The sequence below is a fragment of the Nymphalis io genome, chromosome 24 (assembly GCF_905147045.1).
Source record: "Nymphalis io chromosome 24, ilAglIoxx1.1, whole genome shotgun sequence".
Taxonomy (NCBI): Eukaryota; Metazoa; Arthropoda; class Insecta; order Lepidoptera; family Nymphalidae; genus Nymphalis; species Nymphalis io.
Genome location: NC_065911.1, coordinates 7,377,609 through 7,397,585, shown reverse-complemented (window position 1 = coordinate 7,397,585; position 19,977 = coordinate 7,377,609).

Sequence of the window (19,977 nt, the reverse complement as noted above, 5' to 3'; positions counted from 1 at the left end):
TACAGCTGTACTAAATAAAATATTACTACAATCCCACAGAGTGATACAGTATCTTTTATTTACTAAGTAATATAAAAATGTCAGCCTAAATACCGTATCCAAGCTTTATAAAGCTTCACAAACAAGGCGTAGCGTCCTCTCTCGGATAATAAACCATTTTCATCCTTCCACCTAGAAGCCATTCTACACATAGGTTTTATGAAAGAAAAGTATCTGCAGTATCTAGGAGAATCTCGTCATACTGTATTTAGATAAGGTTTTGTATACGGAAAATAAAAACAATCATTAAAACTGAGCGAAGCTCACTCGATCAAGAACTGTTATTGAATGGGTGAAAAAGAGTAACAGCTGAAGTTCTTCCTGGTTGTTGTTGTAAGTGGTCCATCATCATCCTTATCCCTTTCACTTGAAGATGAGAAAATACGTGAGTCTTAAATAAAAATTGTGGGCTTAAAGCACCACTGAGCTTTCATACTCTTTATTTGTGCTTATTTTATTCGGCTCTTTCTTGGGGGTAGAGTAAAAGTTGTGAGAAAACCCGTATATATAGCCACCGACTAGCATTGATGTGTTGTGGTCCAATAAGCTCCAAACTTTCAGTAGAAGAAGGTCACTGCGAAACAAAGAAACATTTATCTTATTATATTGTACAATGAAACGATGATTAGATTTTCAGAATTTAATTTTTTTTTATTTTTTGTCGAAAATTTACTTAACTGTTACGTAAGCATAACTAATATTATAAATGAGTAAAGTGAATTACCTTGTTACGCTTTCATGAAAATCATGAAATTTTGAATTTACGTTGTCAGGAGTTAAGAAAAGCACATCGGGTATCTAACATAAACCGTTCCCCCCTCTACACACCAGGGCGAAGCCGTGGGCTCAAACTTGTACTTTATACATTTGGCTCTATAATAAGCAAAGCATCTACTATAAGCAAGTCTTCAAATTAAAATTTAATAAAGCGAAAACTAGCTAAATTATTAACTTCATCAAAATTTATTTCGAAACTTCTAATAGAATCTGCTCTATTAATTTTCTTTGAACTTTAAAAAGCTTCTAAGATATCTTTAATAAAGATTTTTAATCGAATTTTTAATTTTTAAATATGACAATAAACTAATTTAAATTGTATTTAAAATTTTGATGCTGGAGTAATTTGTATATAAAAAATCTATTTAAATAAAAGTGGCCGTCGATGTCCGGCTGATGTGAAAAGTCGAAATTGATGGTTATTGATTAATTGAATTTGTAATTAAAAAACGCAAATTTATAAATGTAAAATAAAATAAATAATTCGACAAATAAATATATTTTTATTATAATACATAGCAACGGCGGCGGCAAGGGGCATGACGGTATAAGAAAGCGTCATGACGTTTGCCGTTGCGGCATACGTGATACCCCAAAATGGTATCGGATAATGTAATGCAATTTCCGATGTGAAAGACTATATACGTTCAAGACTCTAACGCCGTACATGATTATATAATATGAGAGACTATATAGTGTAAACTTAATTTAAAGAGAGTAACAGAAACAATAACAGCCTGTAAATGCCCCACTGCTGGCCTAACGCCTTCTCTCTTATTTTTAAGCAGAAGGTTTGGAGCTTATTCCACCACGCAGCTCCAATGCGAGTTGATGGAATACACATGTGGCAGAATTTCAGTGAAACACATACAGGTTTCCTCACGATGTTTTCTTTCATCGTCAAATACAAGGTGAATTATAAACACAAATTAAGCACATGAAAATTCAGTGGTGCTTGCCCGAGTTTGAACCCGTGATCATCGGTTAAAATTCACGCGTTTCAACCACTGGGCCATCTCGGCTAAAAGAGAGAGACGCCAAGCAAATAAAAAATAACTAATATTTGTTAATTGATTAATAATCAGAATCTAATATCGCATTTCATATAAAATTTAGTATTGAACTTAGTGACAATATTGCAGGAGAGACCTGCCTTAATATTAGATTTAAAAACTCATAGCATCAAAGGTTGTTGAACTCGACTGGTGACTGCGAATGAAACCTTCGTGTCTTATTTTCTTAAAGCCAATACGCTGCACTCATATTAAGTTTTATTAGCAGATTATATTAAAATATCCAGACAAATGAATTCTAAAAAGTTTTTACGTATAATATTACGTATAATATGCTTGTGTATTAAATTTGTTTTTAGTAAATTAGTTTCAAGTAAATCTATATGTTTCGGACTTGTTTAGTTTTGTGTGTTTGTTTTTAATGTGTTAAAGTTGCTTGTGTATTTGGGTTTTAATAATTTGGTGTTGATGTTATTTATATTATTTGGTCAACTATTTTAGTCTCATAGTTCTCTGCCATGACGTGATGATGATAAAATGTTATTCTATATGTTTTAGTTTAACATAAAAATAATAATGAAATATAGATAAATATCGAAGATATAATTAATTACGAAATTAATTAATAATGATTGACATTTCTTTTTATTGGGCTTATAACTTATTATAGAATCATACTCATATTATTTTTAATTGGAAAAAAAAACATGTCTGTCATAAGTCATAGCATTATTTAAAAAAAAATCTTTATAAGGTATTACTTAACGGATATTAAAAATATATTTAAATTTTACACAATATTAAAAACTTTCTAGCACCTTACTCTTCCGGGGTTAAAATGTAAAATTAGCAAGTCTTTCACGCATAGTAAATAATTAAAATTTTCAAAGCTGAGGTAACGAGGTAAAGTCGTATGCCTCGACTTACTTAAAGCCTTTAAGGAGCTGTTTAAAGTTTGAGCCATGTTAAATCCAGACGCAAAGTTTCTTTGAAATGTTAATAAGCGCTCTGTTATTATTGTACAATTATTTAATGATTAAATAACAAGTGACGAACACGGTATAAACACGACAACTTATAAGATGATTATCAAAGATGTAAAATCCGAGATAGGTCTATTTTAGTTGCAAAAATCAGTAACAGTACAGTAACAGCCTGTTAATGTCCCACTGCTGGGCTAAGGCCTCCTCTCCCTTTTGAGGAGGTTTGGAGCTTATTCCGAAAAAAAAAGCCAAGATGGGCTAGTGTTTAGAACGCGTGAATCTTTACCGACGATCGTGGGTTCAAACCCGGACAAGCACCACTGAATTTTCAAGTGCTTAATTTGTGATTATAATTCATCTCGTGCTTGACGGTGAAGGAAAACATCGAGAGGAAACCTGCATGTTTCTATTTCATTGAAATTATGCCACATGTGTATTCTACCAACCTTATACATATTATGTAATTAAAGTCCCCGCCACGTCTGTTTATATGTACGTTCGCATTTAACTCAGTTTTCATTTATGATATGATATGATTTGTTTTGTATATGAATATTATCTAATAGTCATAGCATTGTTAATTAAGTAGCATAAGTCCAGACAGATTCCGTTGCCCGAGAGAGCTTCTTAAATCTGTTAGGTTATTTGAATATAAATGATATTTGCAAATATTTCTTAAGTAAATTCCGGTACTCTATAATTCTATATCCTCAGTCCTATTTGTTCAAAACCATGTGTATGGCATGTAATAAAATAACAAGAAATGCATATGCAAAATACCTAACGTTTTTAAGATTTTTTTTATGTTAAAGCCAAGTGTTGTAAAATCGAACAATATCATACCAGGTTTTGATAACTAAATAAAGTTATGGTTATGGTTTTTACGTTAGTTAAAAAAAATATTAAGGGTGTCCCAATTTTTGTGATCCATAAAAAAAGGTCGAATATTTGCGGTCAATATTTTTTTTTTTTTTATAGAATAGGAAGGCGGACGAGCATATGGACAACCTGATGGTAAGTGGTCACCAACGCCCTTAGACATTGCATTGTAAGAAATGTCAACCATCGCTTACATATCCAATGCGTCACCAACCTTGGGAACTAAGATTTTATGTCCCTTGTGCCTGTAATTACACTGGCTCACTCACCCTTCAAACCGAAACACAACAATACCAAGTACTGCTGTTTTGCGGTAGAATATCTGATGAGTGGGTGATACCTACCCAGACGAGCTTGCACAAAGCCCTACCACCAGGAAAATTTATTTATTGTGCTCTTTGTAACATTATTTACAGTTGGTCCTCTGCCCAAAGGTTGCTTGAAAGAGATTGCGATAACGCCTCTTGCATCGTATGCAACTTTTTACTTTTTATCATTTATTATATACTTATGTCACGTACATGAAGAATACATGTTATTGATTTATCCATTATTATAATATAGTTTGTTAAAAAAGGATAGTTGGAGATTTCAACTCTATGGCATTGAATGGGATAGTTATTTTTGTATGAATATTACCCGCAAGAAAAATAGGCAGCTAGTTCATAATATCAATTTATAATTTCATAAATTTGTTTTTATGAAATAATTTTGACGATGATATTCTTATGATATCATTGGTTAGTGCTATTGAGACTGTAAATGGATGTTGCATCGACGGTTGCGCGTTCAAACCTCAAGCATTGGTAATACAAGAAGCATTGACATGTACCCAATTTATCAACGCTTTGGGTCATATAAAAAACTTCTTTCTTTCTTTGTAAATTTCATCTTTTATTAGGATTTCTAGTACCTCACTTACATCGCTGACGTATCTGTTACATCCAGATGATTTAATTTAATTTTCGGTGTTTATTTTGTATCTAAAATTACACTCAAATTATTTACGAGTGATTTATTATCAAAATATTAAAGAATTAGTTAATTTGTGCCATAATCCTAGCTAGTTAATCTCTCTGTCGGATTCGGGTCATGTATTACGTCTACACTTAAGTCATAATTAAGGCAATAACTTAAGCCTAATCAGGACGTGACTCTAGACGTTACAGCTTAGAATGTACACTAAGTATTTAAGATCTAAATTAGTAAACTTTTGAAATAACCTCAAAAGTAACATTTAAAGTTATATCTCCCTTGTGGGATATAAATAAGTTTTGTTACATTAATCAATTGTAGGCCTTTAAGTAATTCAGTCTGAAAATGCTTTACACGATATCGAAATGCTCACCATTTATGGACGAAAAGTTTCTTTCATTAGAATTTTTGTTTTTTAATTTATCATTTAAAATTATATTTATAAATTTAATTAAATGTCTTCTTTTGTACATAATTATGAAGTTATTATATCATAAAAATAACTCACTTTTATGCTTTTAAAACAGTACGTTAGTCTAACAGGAACTGTGGGGCTGTTACTGAATAAATGTTTTATGGCTAAGCTGTGACACTCTCAGACTAAAACACTTAAATAGGAAAGACAACGCTACGACTGTATTATATAATTTACCACACATTGCTGGTAGCGTGTTAACGGTGGTACGCAAAATGTGTTCAAATAACGCAATGTATGATGCCAAAGGCATTTGGTGTCCCACAAGGTTGGTCATTGGGTCCTTTGCTACATAAAGTCGACACGAGGCATGAATAAATCATTTTATATGAGCATAAGCGTTTAATGCACACCCAATTAGGGTGCAGCCTTCGAGTTTAGCGATGGGTGGAGTGAGGAATTTAATGGTGATTACTTGGGTCAATCTTATAGCCGATGCAGTTTATTAATACGATAGTTTAATAACGCAATCATGCTTTAAAATATTGATAGATTAACCGCGATCTTTAAATAGATTTATAATATTCATTTTAATACGACTTATTTTTTTTTTAATTTTTTATAGTATAGGTTTGGAGTAGATAGTTTAGTATAGGTAGGCGGACGAGCATATGGGCCACCTGATGGTAAGTGGTCACCAACGCCCATAGACATTGACATTGTAAGAAATGTTAACCATCGCTTATATCGCCAAGGCGCCACCAACATTGGGTATTAATATGTTATGTCCCTTGTGCCTATAATTACACTGGCTCACTCACCCTTCAAACTAGAACACAACAATTTCAAGTACTGCTGGTTTGCGATATAATATCTGTTGAGTGGGACCTACCCAGACGAGTTTTAATTAATATATATATTTAAAAATTAAAAATATATAAATATTAATAATATATATTATAGATAAACAAATGGAAATGCTTTTACTGGTGGTAGGGCTTTGTGCAAGCTCGTCTGGGTAGGTACCACCCACTCATCAGATATTCTACCGCAAAACAGCAATACTTGATATTGTTGTGTTCCGGTTTGAAGGGTGAGTGAGCCAGTGTAATTACAGGCACAAGGGACATAAAATCTTAGTTCCCAAGGTTGGTGGCGCATTGGATATGTAAGCGATGGTTGACATTTCTTACAATGCTAATGTCTAAGAGCGTTGGTGACCACTTACCATCAGGTGGCCCATATGCTCGTCCGCCTTCCTATTCTATAAAAAAAAAAAAAAAGTATTTATTGGGTTTCCTGATAAACCGGAATGTCATGAATTACCAATTTAAATTATACCGATTTTAATCAATAAACAAATATTTAACATTTTTCAAAGAAGCGAAAATTAAATTAAATACTTATTCGATATTTTAATAAATATATAATAATAACGCTTAAAACAGAAGCAGTTTTAATTTTAAATTCAAAACGAAACATTTTGAGACCACTGTTTTAATTATCTCAGAGAGTCATAATTACTTAACGCTTACACCAAACAGAATTAAATTTACACCACGATATAACTCATAACGTCTCACGGCTCGTTTTTGAGCATATTTGTTACCGTCACGCTCCACGCGATATATTGCGCCGTTACAATCTATTAAGGACGCTTTAAAAATAATACTCCTGTGCTGCCGAGATATACCCCTTAATAGTACGACATTTGTCATAGATTTATTAGAACAAAATTATGCTATTATTGTTTAAAAATATGTATCGTGTCCTAGTTATATACCTCGATTTTATAACACTACTGGATAAAATAGTAAAAAATCTCAGTATTTCTTCCTAATATTTCTTACCAATAAGCAAAAAAAGGTGCCTTCCTCTTTTATTGTATTATACCTTAATTTATATAAATAAAAATGAATGTTTGTGCGTTTGTTCTCTATGCGTTACCAAATCATTAATTCGATTGTGATGAAACCACCAAACACCAATACAGACGGGCATGCACAAAGCCTTACCATGCAGTGCTAATGTGTTGCCAAAAAGCTTTTTCTCCCAGTAATGACAATTGACTGATAAATAAAAGCCATGTATAAAATACTTTAAGAAATTTCTATTATTTACTCGAAACCATTCGAAATATATTTACAATTCTTAACAATATTGAGTTTTTGATTATTATATTTAATTATAAAATAAATTTAAGTATTTAAAAATACTTTTTGCATAACTATTATATATTTATATATTTTACATCGAGGCTGTTATAAAAACAGCTTCACGGAAACTCGGAGTTCTGAACAAGGTGCGGCGCTTTTTCACGCCACAACAACTGTGCCTGCTGTACAAAACACAGGTACGGTCTTGCGTGGAATATTGCTCGCACCTTTGGGATGGCTCCGCTAAGTACCTACTTGAGGCCTTGGACCGGTTGCAGCGACGTGCCGTACGCATTATTGGCGACGTAAAGGTCACAAACACCCTTGAGCCTTTACAATTGCGTCGTGAGATAGCAGCACTGAGCGCTTTCTATCGACTGTATCACGGAGAGTGCTCTGAGGAATTATTCTCTCGAATTCCTGCTTCCCCCTTCCTTCTTAAGTCCACGCGAGCTGGTTCTCGATGTCACCGCCTAACTGTGACATCAATTCCATCGCGAACAAAGAAATTTGGCAACTCCTTTCTTTGTCGCACTTCCAAAAAATGGAATTCCTTACCAGCTCACGTATTCCCCTCCTCTTACAACCCGGGTTCCTTCAAACGAGGCGTGAAGAGGCATCTTGCGGGCCGGCAAGGCGAAGGCGGCTAGTGCAGAACGTTTTTCCCGTCTGTACTGGCCGTCGTCGCGTTTGGACTCTACTACCACTTACCATCAGGTGGAGTAGAGTCATTTGCCCTCCCGGCGATATAAAAAAAAAAAAAAAAAAATTCTGACTGGTCTTAAACACTCGTACAGTATCGGAGCGCTATAATAATCATGTATACAAATTAAATCTGTGTAACCTATACTAACTCATTTTCATAACTCCTCGCGTTTTTAATCAACGCCCCAACTCGAGACAATTTCTAAAAGTTTTTTTTCTGTTTCAGGTAAGTGACGTCATTCCTATTCATGGAATTGTAAATGAAACAATGAAATTTAGAAGTGCAGGGAATCTGTCTCGACACTCGGTTCGTATCTTTTTTTTTTGTAATGGTTTTTTTTAGTAATAGTTTTACTAATTGTTTTTAATTGGTTTAGTCATTTTTACTTTTAATTTAATTGTAAAGTAAATTGCCCATTGCTGGGCTAAAGGATAAAAATAAACACAAATTAAGTCCATGAAAATTCAGTGTTGCTTGCCTCGGCTTAAACCCGTTTTTGGCACTAAATAATTTTGGTTTTTGTTGGTTAATTTGTTTTTTTTTTAACCCTTAATTTACAGTATTATCTATTTATCTGTGGCATAGCTATGAACCATCGTCTTAACAAAGTATGTATGAAGTTTGAACATGACCTCAATCTGTCAAGCCGTTCAGAAAATTTTCACTAAGATTATATTTATAAAGATAAGCATGTTTAAATATTTAGTATTATGAGATTATGAAGATAATCTGATCTGGGTTATTTATTTATAATCATCACCAGCCGAAAGACGTCCACTGCTGGACAAAGGCCTCCCCCAAGGATTTCCACGTTGGCCGATCTTGCGCTGCCCGCATCCAACGACTTTTTTAATTTATAATTCTATATACATACTTTATGCTTTCCGAAGAAAATGGCGTCAAAGGAAAGTAGAGCTTAATCGTTCCACAACTGATTCTATGCCGTCTAGAATCACGTAATCGGATATACTTAGATATACTTTTCTCAGAACCTTTTTCTAAATTTAAAATATCGTTTCTGTGATAAGCACAATATTTATTCAAAGACATTTCAATAGTGTAAATAGTTAAAATACATTGATAGGCAAGGATGCATTAAGTTTGTTTATCTGTTTGTTTGTTACGCTATCACGTCGTAACTTCTCATCCGATCATTATGAAATTTGCATACGCATCATCGGGGGTTCAGAAAAGGACATACTATATGTATGTAGGTACCTAATATCTGACTCCCCCAACACACGCGGCTTCGGACGAAAACTATTCATGGATAAACTCGTTTATATTAAACTGTATTTGCTATTTTATAACTAATAACTGATAGAAGGATAATTAGGTATTTGATACATCATAGATGATACTCGTAGTTTCGCTGTGCGAAATTAAACTCTATTGTACGGATTTATTCACAACTCTCGCCAATTTTTACGTGGAGCTGTCCATCCCCTTGGCTTATACTGACTTGTATAATATGGTGTGACCATTTCCATATGATAATCAAAATAGTTTTCTTTTCCATGTCCAATAAAAAAAGAAGATAATTACGATTTCAGTTCGTATATAAGTATATTAACAACCCAGTTGCCATCTCAGGTTCTCTGATTAATACTTAACACAAACTAACTTTTGTATTTTTATCTTCCCAAAGACAAAACAAATGTTTTCACCCATTATACATTCTTGTCCCATCAGTATACTCATTACATCCTGTAACGCTGTGCACAGGTATCTCGAATCTACAACACGCCCCCGGCATTACTCCCTTCGCTGTTGACTTCAACACCTTACGAAATTTTTATCTTCGCTTGTAGAATTTGTATGGGATCTACGAAATTTATTTGAATATGGCATTTTCGAAATATCAATCAAATTTTAATTTAGATTAATAAATTCGACTTCAAGTCAATATTCATGTGTATTTATTAATAAAAGTTATATAATAGCCTGTGAACAGGCCCGTAAATCCCACTTCTGGGTTAAAGTCAAACTGAGCAGATAGGATAACCTCAAATCTTGTGCCTAAAATAAAAATTTTGTACTACAGTTGGACATTTACTGGCTTAATACTGTTTTAATTCGAATAAAATTATTTTAATTACATCAAAAAAGAAATTATATAAATGCCTTAAGTATATACAAATAAAAAAAAATACGATTGTATATATTATGAGGCACCTTTTCCCGTTTGGCGAAAAATGAACCAGCCCTCCTTTAACCAGTGGATGAAATAAAACGGGGAGTTATAATTTTAATAATGGTTTTTGCGCTATTACTCCGAGGCCCAAGTGTTTCTACTGCAAACGAAACATGATAAAATTGATACGTAAAACGTTTTCTGTAATTTCTATCCAGGTACCGCATCCAAGCAATAATCTTCAATAGCAGTAATAAGAGGGTGTGTGCACAATTTAACTGATAGCATCACCTCGGCTCGAGGCAAGATGCCTCTTAAATTATTCAAATAAAATCCCGCAAACGTATCTCTGATTGTAAATTTTGTATGTTTTTTTTACGTCTACATGATATGGAACATGTATTTAGCAAAACGTATTATATTTTGCCTTACAGGTTACTGTACTCAATCTATCTTGATATTCAATAGTCAAACAGCAATATTTAGTATTGTTTTGTTCCAGTTTGAAGGATGAGTGAGTCAGTGTAACTAAATGCACTTGGTAGCAGGGCTTTTTACAAGCCCGTTTGGATAGGTACCACCCACTCGTCACATATTCCACCGCCAAACAGCAATATTTAGCGTTGTTATGTTCTGGTTTGAAGGGTGAGTGAACCAGTGTAACTACAGGCACAACACAAGGGTCATTTTAGTTCCCAATCGTGGTGGCGTATTGACGATATAAGGAATAGTATTTCTTACAACACCAATGTCAATGGACGGTGGTGACCATTTAGGTAGGTACGTGTGATTTATTCATCTCTATGTTTTGTGATCTGTGCATTTTTTGTGGGTACATACACATATATACACGTATATACTGTGTTTATGTTTTTATAAAATTGTCCCAGAAAACGTTTAAAAATATTCAGTTAAAAAATTTAAAATCTTCACGGAACGTTTGTGGTATGGGAAACTCTTTAGATGATTACAACCTTAATACGATTGCCTTCTGGCCATTTCAAATGGATATATTAAGCTATGGCTTATCGTTTAGTATAAAAAAATAATCCCACTGAGTATCTTTTGCCAGTTTTTCTCAAGTCTTAGGTCATACTTTCCGAATCGATGGTACATTTTTACAATTAATAAACTAATATAATTATAATAATTGCTTCTACACTTAAATAAACGTTTTGTCGTTGACTTTATAGCTTGCCTATATTAATATCGCGATGGTTTCGCTTAAAATTAGATTTCATTTTAGTAATAAAATTTGTGACTAAAGAAAAAGTTATAAATTTTTTTATATCATTTTATGATTTTGTTAATGTATTTTTAAGCAGCCATTAAAATTATCTTAGCTTAGGGTCTACTGGAAGAGAATGTCTCGTGTTAATTCCGTCATGTGTCATTGTGTGTGGGTGTATGTGTGTGTCATTTGTACGACGCAACTGTTTGTGGATAATAAAGTTGAAATATGATAGATCAAGGAATATAATAACATTATGTAAATTACAATGTATTTATTAAGAAAATATTATTTATTGAGAGTCATTGTCACCATTTCTCATCTAATTAAGCGTCAGTCAGAATCGACCCTGTGACCTCAAGGCACTGATCCGGCCATTAAGCTTGATATATTTTAATTACTCTTTATGAATATTTTTGTTTTATTTGAAATAATTTATGTTTATTTTAATAAAATATAAATGTATCTATTTTAATTCTTATTTTATATACATTATATAATAAAGATTGTAAACACGGTTATACATATGTATAAAAGTATTCAGAGGTCTACTCACGCTACCGCACAAGCCGTAGCTTTATTGAATGAACAATATAAACAATGATAATATCTTATATTCTCTTCTGCATGAGCTGAGATATTTATTCAAAAACACATAAGAGAGATACAAAAAGTAATGTTTTAATAATTTGGCATGAATAACACTGCATTATATTCAAAATCATGATCTATCCATGATTAGACATATTATTATTATATAAAAGATTTTCTACGCAGATGATAAATAAGCATTCATTGATATGAATACATGATAAATATATTTATATAAGTTATTAGGTTTTTCTGTCAGAAAATTCTCAGTAGCAGCCCAGAGTCTGGAAATTGGAAGTGTGTACACTTTCGTGCCTCGGAAAGCACGTATAGCCGTTGGTCCTGCGCCTGAAATCTTTCCGGTCGTTTCGGATTGCCGTCCCATCGGATTATGAGAGTGAGGGAATAGAGAGTGCACCTGTGTTTGCGCACACACTTGTGCACTGTAATATCTCCTGCGTAGTTGGCTAATCTCTCTTGAGATTGGGCGCCGTGACCGAAATCGGTCTGGAGGACATTATTAATATTACATTTATATAGTCGATATTACGTTAATAATTTCACAAGTGAAAATTATTTTTTGCTGATTTTTCTCTGGAAAATATTTCCTTCAATAATTCAAAAGCTCAATGGTATGTTCAGGCTGGTGATATGAAAGTCGCTTTCTCTTAAGATAAGCTGTAGCTTAACTCGAGAGTAAAATAAGAATATATCTTGCAATCGGCGTTGCTAGTATTATATTTTTAAGTGTTTTTAAACCTTTTTGAATAAAGTTTTTTGTTTTAAAAATGTAGGCAGTCTGACAAATGAGCCACCCAATGGTGAGTGGTCGCCACCAATATTAGGAACTAAGTTGGTATCATATGTCCCTCAATTTACACTGGCTAATTTTTTTACGCCGGTTTAATTTACGCTGGCTAACATTTCCTTTCAACAAAGCCGATGATATACTAATGATTCCGTTATTATTAATGGAACATTATTTTAATCGAAAGACTTGCTTTTAATTGCTATTATTTATTATTGTAAGTGATATGCCGGTTCATTATGTATACCTACATTTCAAGCCACCGATCGACATTTAATTAGTTTTGTTATAATCAAGACTTATAAAATTTCAACTACACGATATATGATTATTATTATTTTGAATGCTTAAAGGATATATAGAATTACTAGTGTAATTATAATATTCATATAGATTACATGGAAAATAAAATTAAGTAGAAGCCTGCTACTTTCATATTATGGGGATAGTTCGGAGCTTGTTCCACCACGCTGTTTATTACTAGTGGTAGAATGAACATGTGAATATGGCCAACGCCCACCACGAGATGAATTATAAAAAACTTAGAGCTTGCTTGGATTAGAATCCATAATCTTCACTCAATATTCACGTACTATAACCACTGTTTTCGTTTTTATATAAAAAAATATGAATCGTATTTCGATTTTGTTTGCTTGTTATTTGCGTTGATACTTATTAAAGTAGCAGGTGCGATGTAATAGCGACGTTCGTAAGACAAAGGGCGGGAAACCCAATGTAGCATGTTTTGTGTTTTGCGATAATAATGTTTATTATTTCGGGCTCAGCAAATGTTTATAATGCGTATTAAAGCCTTCGTGAATCGCTGGAATGTGTTTAATGTGTTGTGATGCTAAAATGTGCTTGTAAATGGAATGTTTTATATTTTTTAAGCGGTGATTTTGTTCAGTATCTTATTTTAAATCGGAAATAAATAAGGCATGTTGAAATCAAATGTTAATCTTTTTTTATTTCTTAAAGTTGTTTAATCTTATAAAAGGTGTCATTAGAATATGATATAGCTTATGTTTCTATTTACTTATTAAATTCTATAAAACAAGTTTTATTTATTAAGAACATATTGACGGTTTCTTTTTAAAAATGAAACATACAAAACTATATAATGTAGATTCCATTTATGTTGATATTATATGATTTCTTAAAGAGAAAGTTTTGTATGAATATGACTTTAAGATCGATTTATATATAGTGATAAAAAAAAAGTTTTAACTAACGCGCAACTAAAAACTAATCAATGATGTCGTAACTTAGTTAAACTGTACACTATTAGTTTACTAACTCACCCTCGATTTGAGTAAGTTAGTATACCCAGCTGTGACTCTGATTGTGTTAACGAATTACTGAGCCTCGGCTCCCATGTGAGGTGTCTCTAACTTCCTAATTGATTTCATTGTATTGATGTATCGACAATTGTTATAATATGTCGATGCTCCCCAAATAACCTGTCCTGACTTCCAACGATTATTTATAATAGATATAATAAATCCCATTATTTCGAACTTAATCCGAGTTGCGCGAAAATTATATCGTATTAATCTTGCTTTTGCAACTGTTTGTAGTTTTTTATTTTTTTATTAATTTATCGTTACCAATATCAACGACGTCATAAGTCGAGGACCTTCAAGTCAGGACGGAAATGAATTTCCAAAACACAACTGCAGTCTCGGTACTCGTCTTGTGACGCTTTATAGGCCAATAGCAAACTAATAAAATAAATCACTAAAATAGTACAAATTAGTTATTAATATATAATGTTTAAATAAATAATGATTACCTACTGGTGGTAGGGCTTTGTGCAAGCTCGTCTGGGTAGGTACCACCCACTCATCAGATATTCTACCGCAAAACAGCAATACTTGATATTGTTGTGTTCCGGTTTGAAGGGTGAGTGAGCCATCGTAATTACAGGCACAAGGGACATAAAATCTTAGTTCCCAAGGTTGGTGGCGCATTGGCTATAAGCGATGGTTGACATTTCTTACAATGCCAATGTCTAAGGGCGTTTGGTGACCACTTATCATCAGGTGGCCTATATGCTCTTCCACCTTCCTATTCTATAAAAAAAAATATAGGAAAATATTATTGTCAAATACTTTTTCTTTTAAATATGCATTAAGTTACCTTGATTTGTTTAATGTTACCTGAATATATTCTCAGTTCAATTTATGCTTGCAATCGACACAATCGTTTCATGGTGGTAGGGCTTTGTGCAAGCTCGTCTGAGTAGGTACCACCCACTCATCAGATATTCTATCGCAAAACAGCAGTACTTGGTATTGTTGTGTTCCGGTTTAAAAGGTGAGTGAGCCAGTGTAATTTCAGGCACAAGGGACATAACATTTTAGTTCCCAAGGTTGGTGACGCATTGATGATGTAAGCGATGGTTAACATTTCTTACAAAACCAATGTCTATGGGCGTTGGTGACCACTTATTATCAGGTGGCCCATATGATCGTCCGCCTACCTATTCTATAAAAAAAAATTGTGTTGCTGTAATATATACAAAATACAATAATTTTTCATTTCCATATTATTATATACAACCTCGTTACAAATTTTGAATATAGACACATATTATGACATATACGCATAATTCATAGAGATATACATATATAGATATATATTTTGTCAGAGGTTCCTTACGTGTAAAGTCAAGCTTTACATAAGTTAAATCTAACCTAAGCTTATCCTAAACTGTGATACGTTTATCTTATCGTATTATTAAAGCTTTCTTTAGAGATAGGTCTATAAATATATAAACATTTTCACTAACAAGTCTAAGGAACAAAGATGGTTCTCACCGATCAGATGAAAACAGAATCCACTTAAGATCACGCTAATTAAGGTTTAACAAGCACCCAGTTAACATTTAACCGATGAAACACATTTGAACCGGAGTGCGACCGGGAATCGAACCCGTATCGCAACGGGCGCCTGCGGCTAATTAAAAATAAAGCTTATTAAGGAATTAACATCGCCAAGCTATTTTTGATCTTAAGCTCGGAGAATAGAGCACTTATGCCTTGTTTTTATTCGCAATTCATGTCTACGGTGTACACTTAATTTTCTCAAACGATTCTGAACGTTATAGTGATAGTAATAGAATTAATTTTGTATTGAATATGGATTAGTAGAAGGTGCATGGAATTGTTTCAATATTGCTAAGCGATTTTAATGTTTAAGTTTCATGTATAGAGTTTAAAATCTTTTGAAAATAAATAGATAACATTTTCAATTTCGCAGACATGGGTTCTAATGCCAGAGAAAATGGTAGCCTTTATTTTTTTAATTTACTTTTATCTTAAATATATATATGGTAAACTGGAATACAATACCAGTGGCCAAATTTTGCATTCCAATGACTCAATAGCAAAGCGTACATTTTTAACTTGAGTTAATATTATATTTTGATAAACGGTAATAAAAATGTAACATGCTGTATGTATCCCACTGCTGGGTTAAGGTCTCCACTCCTTTAGAGATGACTTGAAAGACATGTCACAGAATTTAATCAGACACATGCAGGTTTCCTCACAACGTTCACCTACACCACCGAGCATGAGATTAATCATGAACACAAATTAAGCACATGAAAGTACAGCGGTATTTGTCGGGATTTGAACCCGTAACATTCGATTAAGATTCACGTGTTCTAACCACTGGGCCGTCTCGGTTCATATTATTGGTTCCTATTATATAATAATTGTATATTATATTTACTATTATGACTTTGAGTCGTGTCTGGAGCAAATATGTCATTCTATATTCTATCATATAATTTCTCGTTATGTAAATGCGTGCTCTGCTCTACTCAACCGCAGTTATTTCTCACCCAGTGTAGACGTTTCATTAGACATTTGGTAGTAAGTTTTATGTATTTTCGTAAAAATCATTTTAACGTAGTCTACTGTAATTTTATATTTCCGGATTTTTTTTCAAATAACAATAGAATAAAATATAATATACTTATTACGTTATATTTTTTTCTATTATATATTCTTAAACTTTTAAGTACCTTCCACACTCAATAGTAAGCGTGTGTTAAAATGCTTGGAACACAAGCTTTCGAATTAATTATATTGATTTCTTACTTATTGTACCTATATATGTCCAACAAAAAGAAAAAAAAACATCCATATATATAAACGCAACACAATGAGAATCGAACGGGTAACCATGGTCACGATAACATGGTCGTAATATACCTTTGAGTACGATGATCTTGAACCAATAATACTCGAACACTCCCCCTCTCCTCACTTCCGCATTGTTTTCCGCCACGAAAGCCGTATTATCAACTAATTTACACGCTAAAGTATATTGCAAAATCAACTCGTACAGCCGTTATTATATATCTAATATATTGAGCTATTTAAGTAAATGCAAATTGATAATTATATTTGTTAATTACAAGTATTTACCTAAAATTGGTTTTTCGATTAAAATAATATTATAATTATTTTCGACTAATTAGCATATTACGATTGTAATCCGTAACGTTTAAAGTGATATCTGTTATTCTTATTATTTTTATCCTAATATCATAAATGCGAATGTAACTGCGTTTGTCTGTTAAAAACCGACCAAACCACTGATTCGATTTTGATGAAATTTGGTATGAAGCAAGCTTGGAACTACTTGTAATATCTGAGACCAGCTAAACGAGCCACTTCACGCGAGTAAAGCCGCGGGCGGAAACTAGTATCTAATAAATTATATCGACGCTTTCTTTGATGATTTTAACTTTTTAATTTTAGACAATAAATAAATAAAATACATATGTTGATATATTTTATAGTCCTTTATATTGCAAAATATTTTTTTTTAAATAGAAAGACTCAGTCACATTACGTGCATAGCTATTGTTTATTGTGTCTGGCCGAGGAGCGAAGAGGGGTAAGCTGTTGTCTCTTTCTATTACGCGGCAATAAAAGTTGCTATCTCTTTCGATATCGTGTCTACCACGCAGTTGTTTCTTAGATTTCGATCGTTATGGACGTACCGTGGTGTGATTTGACCGAGGAAGGTAATTTTATTAATATTTCTTTTTATTAATTTATTTTAGTATATTAATTAATATGTATTAGGATATTTAAAAATTGCTGAAATTTAATTAGTTGGTATAAATAGATTCAATCTATAAAGAGGTTTTTTATATTAAGTTTATTCTTCTTTTACGGTTTTTGTGTTTATAATATTTTATAACTTTTAGACACCCAAGATGTGCAGCCTAATGCTAGTAGTCTTACCAATGACGTCCAATTAACTGTCTAGTAATCATAGCACTATGTATCAATACGGCAAAGAAACATACGATTTACTCGAACCAGTTTGTTTAGAAATTAAACATGGAGATAAAAGTGATTTAGGAGAAGACAATGAACACTACCTTGATCAAGCGCAAAAATACACAGGCTTACATAAAAATGTTGTATATAAGCTCTGGAAGGACGACATAACAATTGATAGTATAAAAGAGATCGACAGAAGAGCTATACATAATGAAATTATGAGATATAATCTTGAACATAATGTGATGCCTACAACAACAAATCTCTTGAACGGTCTGCAAAATATTTAACCCCTTTACCTAGATATAAAATCATTTCAAAATAATTTCGAAACAAACTTGTCAAAATGGAATATATTAAAAAAAACGAATATGAATACAACTATTATAAAAGAATCCAGAGGTAAGGTTCCAGAGATTTACGTATTTGAAAAATGTAACGCGTTATCGTGAAGAGAGAAGACCTATTTACTGTCAAGGAGATTTGACCGCTGATAAAATTCTCAACGTCGGTGAATGTGAACGACATCAGCAAAATACATGGGTGTTTAAGTTTATATATGCAGTCTCTTCAAACGAAATAAAGTGTTTCAAATAACCACCCGACGGCTTTAGTTTCGAGAAATGGATTTTAGATACCGCTCTCGATTTAGATAAAAACAGTATTATTATTCTTGATAACAATAAACAATACACTGAAAAATTCTGCAAAACGCCAAATCAAAATAGCTTGAAATGTGACATGATAGAATGGCTTGAATACCACCAAGTACAACATTTTAAAGAAACAATGAATTCGAGCTCTGGATGTTAATAGAAAAATACACCGATACAAATTCTAATTTATACAAAGTAGATAATTTGTTAAATCAATTTGGACACAAAGTGTTACGATTGCCAGATTGTTTTTTTTTTATAGAATAGGAAGGCGGACGAGCGTATGAGCCACCTGGTGATAAGTGGTCACCAACGCCCATAAACATTGGCATTGTAGGAAATGTCAACCATCGCTTCAACACCAATGCGCCACCAACCTTGGGAACTAAGATGTTATGTCCCTTGTACCTATAATTACACTGGCTCTCACTCACCCTTCAAACCGTAACATAACAATATCAATTACTGCTGTTTTGCGGTAGAATATCTGATGAGTGGGTGGTACCTACCCAGACGGGCTTGCACGAAGCCCTACCACTAGTAAAAAAGTAAAATTGATACAAAAATACAAATGTTTCGAATATTTTTATAATAAACCAAAAATAATCCTTTTTTGATTTAATTAGCATACTAATCATTTTCTCCCATCTCTATTTCTCCTTTGTATTTATATACGTAACGTTTATTTTTTAAGATAAACTTCAATTTTTCTAGTTATTGTGTTGCCATACCTTATTCATTGTATCTGTAGTTTTTAATGTATTTAAAATTCACATCATAAAAATTGACTTATAATATATAATAGTTATGTGCTTATTATACAAAAGTACTGCGAAAACTACGAGACAACTTCAAAATTAAAAATGGAATGGACTTTTGTAAATATTGTATAAATAATTCATCATTCGTCTTTTCACGTTTTTTTTTAAAGTGAAAACTTCTTTAGGCGAGTTGCGTTGGTTTATCATAGAGGATAAACTCGTGGCTTCGCGTCACCGACATGCTAATGTTAATATAATGAAAGATTGAGTTCATAAATTTCATTCCTCCGTGTAACAATAAGTTGGCCTAAAGGTCTGAAATATTACGATTATTCGACTGGACCGAGTTCGACTTGAAAACATGGCTTAAAGTTCCATAATTATTGATTGACATTTTGAAAACTTCATTATATTCCCTTATAACCATTTTGAAGTGAAAATTTCTGTAAGCGTGTTGCGCTGTTTTATCGCAGGTTATAGACTTGTGGCTTTGCGTCACCGACATGCTAATATTAATATAATGAAATCATTGAAAGTACAAATT